Raw genomic sequence first — 10,641 nt, 5'->3', positions numbered from 1 at the left:
GTTATGTGCATGGGCTGTGCTGGCTCAGCTGAGCACAGTACCAAAGAACACTCCCAGGCTTTCCCAGTTACAGTCATGATATCCTAATGAAGGTGGAACCGGCATCTCTTGGCATCTCTGAGAAGATCAGGGTTTATAGTGGAGGACCTGTCTTGTAGGCAACACGGAAGGAGAGTTTGAAAGGCAGCAGGCCAGTGGGTCTAAGATTGCCTGGTTGCCCCTGGCTGTTAAATCCCCCGTGCAGAAGGAGCTGGCAGGAGCTGGAGGTGGTCTTCACACAGCCCCAGGTTGTTGTGTGGTGTCAGAGTGCTTCTCTCCATAGGCCGGGCAAAGGGATGTCCAGGAACCAACTGCATGGAGTTAACCTGTGCTTTGCATCAAGATGTTGAGGACATGGCTTGTGTTGCAAGCTAACTCCTCTCCCCTTTGTCTCCACTGTATAATGCTATGGGTCTTATCTCTCTTCCCACAAGGTGAGGGACTGCAAGGTCCCAACAGCAGTGGTGTGAAGGTATGGGATGGTTTTGCAGCTTTGGACTGAGTTTTGCCAAAGCTTCAGACAAAACCTGCATCCCTGTGAGACCCTGTGCAAATCTTCCCCTTACCCTGTGTCTAAACTATCCCAGGGGCAGCAGAAGAGGGACAAACAAGGGCAAAAACCAGGCCAGCACTTGCCTCCTGTTGGTTGATGGTCAAAACTGTTTTCACCCGTGGCTTTGCCACCTCTGAGCTCTGCTGATTTCCAAACATGTTTCTCTAAATTGTGTTTAAGTTGTGGTGACGGGCTTTTTGGGGTGGGGCTGGAGTAACTTCATGAAGTTAGTATCTCCCCACTGACACCAATATTTCTGAGATCTGAATCCAGCCAGGGACCCCTTTTCCAAGGCACTATGATTTCTAACCCATTTCCCCCCCTCAGAGCAGTCAATTCATCTCGCTCACTGTTAAGTTTCCATGGACAGGGGGCTGCTGTACAGTGTTTCTGTCTTATGCTTGCTAACTTGTGACTTCGCAATCCTTGGGTTGCCATGGAAAGGATTATGCTGTGATTAATGAAGGCATTGTCAGCTCGTAGGGTTTTTTTTTTCAAAGCTTTTCCTGGAGCTACAAACAGCTTCCAAGCCTGGCAGAAAGGGCCTGATGGGAGAGGTGGCTTCAGGCACTCTCAGTCCCAGGCATGTTTTTGGTTATCTGCACCAACACTATGCAGTCAGGTAGCAGTTGCTGCCTCCACTCACTGCCAGATCAGCTCTGCTGGTCCCTTTTGAGGAGAAACTGGGGTAGAGACAGAGTTTTCTTGCTCCCAAAGTGGAGTGGGACAAGTGTCACTGTACCAAGGGGCTGGCAGGATGTGGAGACAGCGTGTCAGAGAGCTTTGCACTGTGAAACACTCCTCTCTGCTAGGCAACGTGCAAGGAGAACCTGATATGGGATGAGCCAGTGTGTTTGTGATGGTCTGGTTCCCTAGATGACCTGCTTTGGAGAGCCAGGAAGCTTCTCAGGACAGGAGTGCCCCAGCAGTGTTCATGCTTAGGCTGTCTATCCATGTGATTCTGTGAAGTGCAGTTGTTCCCCCTTCGCAAGGGGAGCACAGTGTGAGGAAACCCAATGAAAAACAGGCCTTTGAAGTAGACTGAGTGCCAAATAAATACGCAAAAGTTGAAAATCCAAAGCCCAAAATCGCTAGGGACCCCTTCATTTCTTGGCACTGTTGGCTGAGCACGCCCCAGACCTGCCCAGCCTGAGCAGCTAGGTACTGGGATTTTTTTTCAGTTTCTGTATCAGATCCCACATAGGCTGTCAGGGAATTGCCACTTAGCTGGTGGTCAGCTAGATCACTGCTAGAAAGGTCAAGGTTTGCAGGCAGTTTCCTGTGAATCTCAGAGCTGAGAGCTGTTGTTAGGCTGAGGTTTCCTTTGCAAGTCAATAAGATGGTTTTCCACGTGTCCAGTGAGTGCTGGTGTGTGTGGAGTTTGAATTCATGCCGAGAGAGGCTGGGAGAAGAAAATGCTTTGTCTCCTGGTGGCACTGAGTTCCCAGTCTGGACAAAGGTCCCACTGGGCTCATGTGGGACCAAAGAGCTTCACCATAACAGTGGGGCTAAAAGGGAAGGGGGGAGAGCACCTACAAACCCCCTCATAACTCCTCCCGTCATCAGAGACAAGGTCCCCTCGCCTGGCTGAGGCTGTCAGGAGGACATGCAGACCTCTTTCATGAGGACAGAGGGGTGCAGTAAGTGCATGTTGTAGTGAGTTGGAAGGAGCCCTGCAAGCCTAGCTAGAGTGCATCAAACCTCTGCCTCCTACATCCGAGCCTTTGGGTGTTTTCCAGCATCAGTGGTGGTTGCCATTACGTTGTGTTGCCCTGGCTGTTTCTGTCCTGCTTCCTCTCATCCCTCAGCTTTGCTGGATCAATCCCATCAAGGCCAGCAGTTTTACCCTGGGCTGAGATGGACTTCAGAAACCACACACACACACTGGGTTTGTCTCTCCTACAGCCTGCAGAAAGTTTCTATCTGGAGTGGTTATGTCATCTGTAACCTCCATGCAAGACCCTTCCTCAAGCCCGTTGAGAAGTGGCACGCAGAGGACTGTCAGAGTGAACAGGACGATCCCCATTTGCTCTTCAGTTCCTCTGCTCAGCTTCTTGGCTGCCTTTAATCCCAGTGGAACAACAGAGCCAGGATAACCTGAACTTCTGTGGTCTGTCTTTGGAAGTAAGGCCCAGGAAAATGTCAGGCATAGCTGGCTCTATGCATGTTTTTTGTATGCTGGAGAGCTGCAAGAACCCAGAGCGGTCTTTGGCACAGACATGAGAAAATGTTGTATTACTGAACATGGAATTACTGAAAGTCCCCATGAGCTGTCAACGGTGTTACTAATACACCTCCCAAACATGCCCCCATGCCAGCCTGGTGGTGCTACAGCATCCTTGGGCCAAAAAAAGGATGGACAAACCTCTCCAACACTCCTTTGGGATTTCCTTTCATTTCTGCAGGCTTTCAGGGCTACCAGCTATCTCAGAGCACTTGGGGTGCCGAGCCACAGCCCGCCCAGGGATCAGGATCCATAGCAGGAACTATTAGACCCTTTATGTAATTCAGTAAAGTGGTACATGGAGGCTTATATACAATTAATGAGCAGGTCAGCTCAATCTGCTGTCAGGCCAGGGAGGTCTCTCAGAGGAGGTATACTACAAGGACATCGTCCCTCCCATGTAGGAAATTGCTGCTCTCCAGCACAACAGGGAGGAAGCTCTGCCTGGTGATGCCACCAGTGCTTTTCAGTGGTGGAGCAGGTTCTTGTGCCCCGAGAAGGAGAGTTTCTGGAAGTGCAGCTGTGTTACTCCAGCAAGGCACTGAGATGTTGCTTTCTCCCCTGCTAAATGTCATGCCTGCACCCAAAGCATCAGGGGGGAGACAAGAGAGCACCCAGTGATCTTGGCCAAATTGCTGTGAGAGCCATGCCAGCTTGGGATACCATGATGGGGCAAATCAGGACTGCTGTTCATTCAGGTTAATTGTACCAGGACAGATTAGGGTGGTGGGTATCAGAGGGTGAAAGCTGTTTGAGCAACCTTACTGTTCTTAGAAATAACCCTCTGGATTTCCCCCAGTGCTCTGTTATATCTGGGTTTTTTGTGCACAGCAGACTACTCTTCAGAGTAGCAAACCAGGTCCTGTCCTCCCAGTGCTGAGCTCAGCAGTCAGGGAAGGTATTAAGTAAAAAGGGATGGAACAAAAAGTCAAGCTTTTCAGGTACAGCTGTGATGTTGAACTCAGCCCAGGGAGTGAGCCTTGTCTCCAGCAAACACCAATTTCTTATGTGTAGCTGAGAGCAAATCACACACAGCGACAGCCACCCCTTTCCTTGGAGGGATATCTCAAAATACTGCAAACAAGGGTTGGAAACAGAGCAGCTTGTTAGAACTGGAATAAATTAAGTACCTGATTAAAGCTGTCTTGCTCATCTAGTCTGATTTCCATAGGAAACAAGGCTTGTGTGGCCACGCTGCCTCTCTCTTTAGATGTGTCACCTAATCACGGTAGTTTGTTGACCAGGTTCACTTCAAATTTGACAGAGCTGTAGCAAGGAAACGAAGTTCCTAAACACTTCATGAAAATACATAGGTGAGCGTGGGAGAAATCCAGTGCCCTGCAGCATGATGCCAGCTCCCGTTGGACACCAGAGAACCCAGGTGGGGTGAGAAAGCTGTCCTGCATGCCCCACCTGCAGGAAAAGCTTCTTGGGGGGACTATGCCCTATTGACCATCAAGAAATCATACAATTTGGATTTTTGTGGTTGTAAGTGAGGCTTTTGTTAGCTCTGCTGCTCACAGAGGGACTTCTATCATTATTTCTGGCTCTGCTCTTCACCCAGTGGGAACTTGGAACAGGTCCAGTCACCTTGCTGCCTGCAGCCTCCAGTTCTTTTGCCCATCCCCCATCTTAGGGATGCACTAACTTTTACTTTATGTCTGTGCAACACCTAACATATCACAGAATCACAGAAAAGTTTGGGTTGGAAGGGACCTTAAAGACCATCTAGTTCCAACTCCCCTGCCACGGGCAGGGACACCTTCCACCAGACCAGGTTGCTCCAAGCCCCATCCAACCTGGCCTTGAACACTGCCAGGGAGGGGGCAGCCACAGCTTCTCTGGGCAACCTGGGCCAGTGTCTCACCACCCTCACAGGAAAGAATTTCTTCCTAATATCTCATCTAAATCTTCCCTCTTGTATGCCTCTTAGTCTAACTCTGCTTTGGCAAAGACCTAGAAGCATGACTTCAGCTCAGCCAGATGATGCCCTTAAGAGCACGGAGCATCCCATGCGCTGAAGAACATCCAGCGACTCGATACGCCACCAAAACGTGAAGAGCAGCAGATGGAGCAGTGAACAGCCCCCGTGACTCAGTTTCCCCAGCTGCAAAATTAAAATATCATTTTGCATGTGCAGCCAATGAGTCAGGGAGCGTCTGTCCTGCTCTAGTCCGGGCTATTACAGGGCTGATGTCTCCCAGCATTGCCTCATGCTGCCCTGAGGGATGTGATGGTGACTGCACCAGAGGCACTCTGGAAGGGCAGAGCAGAATCTCTATTTAATTTGTACAGTCCCTATTCAAGCAAAACACCCTCTGGAGTCATCAGGAGTCCCAGCAGGATAAAACAAGGCTGGTACCTTCTGATTTGAACCCACTTGATCCTACTAGTCCCTGCATTTGGAGGCTGACCCCAGCCTCTCTGAAGGGCCGTCCTGAATTTCTCCGGGACCGTGAGAGATAAGAGGATAGCGTCAGGGCAGGTAGAGGGAGGATTTCACCGAAAATCCCAGCAAAGGGGTTCCTGCTGAGAGCAAACCTTGCAGGATTATAACAGCTTGCAGAAGCCCTGCTCCAGCCAACACCAATAGCACTGAGAGAGACCGCACAGCCGAGGCCAGAATATTCGGGACCAGCAAGAGTAGAGGGTGAGACAGCTGCTTATTAGGACAATTTAAGGACAGAGAAGAGCAAGGGAGCTGCCTTTGTCAGAGGCATTTTGCTCTGGAGTCATAGGCACAGACTTGGGTGTCTGCAAGAGGCACATCGCACCTTCCTGGTTCTCCTGCGTGACCCTGGGGAAAGTCACGTCCTCCCTCCGTGCCTCAGTTTCCCTCTGTGTGAAATGAAGATAGCATTGTCCTCTCCTCCATAATCAGACTGGGATTTGTGAGGGAACAACACAGTGTAAGAACTTGCTGGAGTGATTACTAAAAGTGGCTGCAGTAAAGACACTTTTTAGTGAACATTTCTATAGCAAAAAAAGCAGCAGTGGGTCAGTAATTAAGTTATTGGATTGAGATTAGTCTGGCATTCAGATCTTACCTCTGCCATACGTTGTCTGGGTGGTGGCAGATCATCTAGAGACTTTTTAAAAGGGAGCACTTCATGGGACTCGGAAAGACCCCAAGTACCTAACTCCCTCTGAAACCACTTTGGGAACAAGCTCCAGTGTGACACGGGAAAAATCACCTGACACCCCATAAATTTCATTTTGGGGCCCTGGTCCCAGCCTGCAGTGGGTGCAGTGCTCCTTCTCCTGCCCTCTGTCTTGGAGCAAGGCCTGTGGTCTTGTAGATTCTTGAGATGATAGATAGAAAGCTTGGAGGGCCAAGGAGATGATCCAGTCCAATCTCCTTCATAACATGGCCCAGTTATTCCTAACTGGAGCCAGTAATATAGGATTGGCCAGAGTATGTATCTAGGTGTCACGGTTTAAAGCTGGGCTGGCGATTAAACCTGCAGCAGACGCTCTCTGTTAACCCTCCCCCCCCCCCACCCGAAGGGAAAGGGAAAGGGAAAAGGGAGAGAGACTTACGGGTTGGAAAGTTAAAACAGTTTTAATAAACCTATAATAATGAAAAAGAGTATAATAATAATATTGGAATAATCAAATATATACAAATATATATACAAAACCAAGATCGAGCTCCCCCGATGTCGGCAACGTCACCACTGGCACTGCAGGGCAGGCTTCGGGAAGGCCCAGGCTGGGCCTAGCGACGGTCGAGAGCTGGATTCAGGGATGCACAGATCAGGATCGGGGGCAGCAGGAAAACAGTCGGAGTCCTCCTTGGACACCAGCCATAGCAGCAAGAGCAAGAGCGAGCAAGAGGGCGAGACCCTCGTGATCCCCCCGCTTTATACCGAGAATGACGTGTATGGGATGGAATACCCTCGTTGGTCAATTTTGGGTCACCTGCCCTGTCTGCTCCCCGCTGCAGCTGCGACCCCCCCTTCAGCTTTTCACTTGTAAGCAGTGAGGAATTCAGCGGTGACCTTGGTTTCTCTAAGAAAAAAGTACAGCAAGAGCCTTACTGCACAACATCCCTACCGGTGCCTCAGCGATAACTACAAACTTCGAGCGTTATCAGTCCTGGAAGCAGACACTGTCTGCAAAAACATGCAGTTAGTTTCAGAAAGTGCAGTTATTTAGAGGAGACTTAGCTGAAAGTAAAAATCACTGAAAGGAAAATCGGCCTGGTTTAGGCCAAACCAGGACACTAGGGTATATATATATCATTCCATATAGGATATATAAACACGTATACACACCTTCCCTTGGATTTTCATGGAGTTGTTCTCAGATTATAGACTCAATCTTTGTAGCTGCCTGAGCAACACAACCAAAGGATTAAACCTGCATCTGATCTAAGGGCTAATGGCTGTTGTTCAGCTGCAGTGCTGGCAGAGCCTGGATGGCTGAGAAGGTTGCTGCCTCCTGAACCTGGCCCCAAACAGGGCATGCCACACGTGAATCTCCTCCAAAATTCATGCATTCATTGTAAAACACATCAGCCTGAAGTCAACCACCACATCTGTGTGTATAACTTGTTCTGTCAATGGCAGTGGTTGAGTAGCCCGTGAAGGAGCATGTCCATGGTGACCCCACTGACACTTGTTGGTCTGCTCAGCCCACACTAGCTGGGATTTCCTGAGCATGGCTGGGCAGAATCTGAGCTCTAATCTTGGCCCAGTGCTGTGTGGACATTCTGATGTGCTCAGGACCAGCAACAGGACTCCCAGTACAGCCCAGCACTGTGCAGGACAGCCCAGCTCCAAGGAGAGAGTCTTGAGAGCATGTTCACATGCTAAATCACTCTCAATTTCAAATATAGACTTCATTTCTAATCTGTTTTTGTTGTGTGCCAGGCCCTGTGTGTAGACCCTAGCAGGACTGGGAGTTTGTCTATGGATAAAGAGATGAAAACAGATTGCAAACACTGTTTGGCCAACCTGCAAGTGCAGCGTTTTGCCTAGATCAGCTCAGCCTGCTAGGTCTGGATTATGCTGAAATTACACCTGTCCGCTTTGCAAAAGGATACTTTATTTGATTAATTAGCGTGGCTGTTGAAAAATACTCAGCCGCCGGTAGAGGCTGGTTCACAAAGGGAAATTGCCCTCCTCAGGAGGCTGAGCTCTGCGGCGAGCTGGGATCGGATGCCACCGTGGTTCATTGTTCTGCTCTGTCTACCTGAAAGCACAGGGAGGGAGAAAAGGTCAGGTCTTTTGTTCAGCTTCTCTACCTGCCGGGCTTTTTGGAGGGATTGAATGCAGGGCAAATCTATTGAACTTCCTGCTGGAGGCTTAAAACATTTATACCCATTTCCTGACTACTCTCAGATGAACAGAGGCTACATATTGATTCTCTGACTTTCTCGAGGAGGGAGTTTTCTGTGGTTTCTTGCCCTAATGTAGCCTTTTTGGCTGGGACTCCAGTAGGGGCTTCCAGTACCTGAAGAGCCTAGAGGAAAGCTGGAGAGGGACTTTTTACAAGGGCATAGAGTGATAGGACAAGGGGGAATGGTTTTAAACTGAGAGAGGGGAGATTTAGATGAGATATTAGGAAGAAATTCATTCCTGCAAGGGTGGTGAGACACTGGCCCAGGTTGCCCAGAGAAGCTGTGGCTGCCCCCTCCCTGGCAGTGTTCAAGGCCAGGCTGGATGGGGCTTGGAGCAACCTGGTCTGGTGGAAGGTGTCCCCGCCTGTGGCAGGAGGGTTGGAACTAGATGGTCTTTAAGGTCCTTTCCAACCCAAACCATTCTGTGATTCTATGACTCATTCAGATGAGATGTCTCTCTCTGGCACTGCTACCAAGACCCTTCAAATGGTGCTTTGAGGGCAAAACCAGTCCTGCAGAGTCAGCTAAGTGGTCTTTTGACATATTCCCAGCTCCTCAGGGAGCACAGGGATGGGACAGAGGAGGGGACATCCAAATGAAACCAGTCATCTCAGGCTTCCTTGGTAGCCAGTGGGGAGAAATAATGCTGACTTCTCCAACAGACTGAGAGAATCCATTCTTGGAAGCACCTGTTTGTTCCCATAGTCATGGAGGTGGTCTCGGTTGACTTGATCAAAAGCTGTGTCTGCATCTGAACAGTTCAGTCCCAGTTTGGGTGTCAGGTGGGACTTAGAGCACAAAAAAATGATTGAGAACCACAAAGTCACCTAAATGACAACACTGTCACTGGTGAGAGGATAATGTGTGCCAATTTGGCACAGAAAGCCAAACAGAGATGTGTGATAATGAACTCCCATTCTAGGATTTGCATGCTTCTGTCTTACTCCATGGTCCCCAGGCTCATGTGGATAAACACCGGTGACACTGGTACTAGTTCCCAGCTCTCTTCTGATCTGTGCACGTGGCCAGGAGGAGGCCAGGAAATCCTCAGACATTGCTTTGCACCATTCCTAGGTAGTAAGTGCATCATGCAACGGGCTCTTGGCTTTGTGGAATCTTTAGCTTGTGTCTTGAGCTCTGTTTAAAATCACATCCTGATGTCTGCAGTGTTTTGGGGTTAGTTTTGTTTCCTTTCATACTGTGAGACATGTCCTATGAAGACATGGCGTCAACTCAGAGTGTTGCACTCTTGCACCCTCAGTATAAACACACATGCGGTGTCAGCCTCACTGGGGAATTGTCTGTCTTGTCCTAATCTGAAATATGAAGGAGTTTGGATAAGTCTGTTAGGCACAGAGGATCACTTTCCTTTCACTTGCTGTCTTTTAAAGCCCTTCACACCCAGTCTCCGGAGAGATCACCACCTCGGCATTTCGTGGTGCCCCGATTCTCAGCCTGTGGAAATCAGCACGGTTGTACTGAAGTCAGTTGTATCTCAGTCATTTCATACTGCTGGGGGTCTGGCCAGTGAGTTGTTTTAGCTGGGTCAAAAGAAACAGCAGTGTTTACATTTTTAGCTGATCCATAGTCAACCTGACCAATGAGGAGAGCTCAGGACATGGTTTAAGTGCTCAATTTTCAGGGAGAAGCCAGGTTTTTCAGAAACTTTCAGTTCTACCTGAGGGCTGTTGAAAATCAGGCCCTGATTTTGGGTACTGAAGTCTTTGGCTGGAAACTCTACCTACTGCACAACCCCTGACACCCCTCTGTCACTCATGTTGAGTAGGTTACACCCTATTTATTGGTGGTTTCAGTTACAAGCATCATTTCCCTGGGTTTCAGTTGCACTTGCAGAATGACAGACTGCACGGTGCATCAGCACTGCACCTTCTTCCTTGAGCTACTTGCATGAAAAACCCCTGATGTACAGAAATGCAAAGTCTCTGTGTATCTAATGCATCAAGACTACTCCCACCTGGGCTGTTTTACTACAGTAAGCTGCCTTGGTGCCTGCAGTCTTTTCTCCGTATAGTTATTTGGCTAATTGATTAGCAGGTTGGCTGTGTTCTGTGTAAGAAAGGTTATTTTTACTTCGAGTAGCTGGAATTTTCTGGGTTTGGAGATCCCAGATCTGCAGGATGGCTGGAAAATACCTTTTTGAAAAAAAACAAAAAAACAAACAAACAAAAAAAAAAAACAACACCAAAAAAAAAAACCAACAAAAAAACAAACAACGAACCACCAGGTCTTCCCTGGGAACAGGATCTTCCTGACAGGAGAAGCCTGAAGGGAGTACCCTCAAATCTAATTAGTACCTAATCCTGTGGCTCTCATCACTGTAAGGCTGAGCACTGCAGGAATAGCTAGAGAAAAATCTGCACGTCCCCTAAACCAGCCCTCTCAGGCTGTTGTTTGGTTGCACAGTGTTGCATCCATGACTAGACACCAAAGAGTCTTGCTGAGGATCCAGGGCTTCGTGAG

General features: G+C 48.9%; 1 protein-coding gene across 1 annotated transcript in view; it reads right to left on the bottom strand.

Annotated features, from left to right (window-relative positions):
- CLNS1A (chloride nucleotide-sensitive channel 1A) overlaps positions 1–10,641 on the bottom strand; it is a 368,760-nt gene that overhangs the window by 44,361 nt on the left and 313,758 nt on the right. The gene's annotated exons all lie outside the window — the stretch shown is intronic.

This window comes from Nyctibius grandis, chromosome 2 (assembly GCF_013368605.1).
Source record: "Nyctibius grandis isolate bNycGra1 chromosome 2, bNycGra1.pri, whole genome shotgun sequence".
NCBI lineage: Eukaryota > Metazoa > Chordata > Aves > Nyctibiiformes > Nyctibiidae > Nyctibius > Nyctibius grandis.
This window is presented reverse-complemented; position numbering and strand designations above follow the sequence as displayed.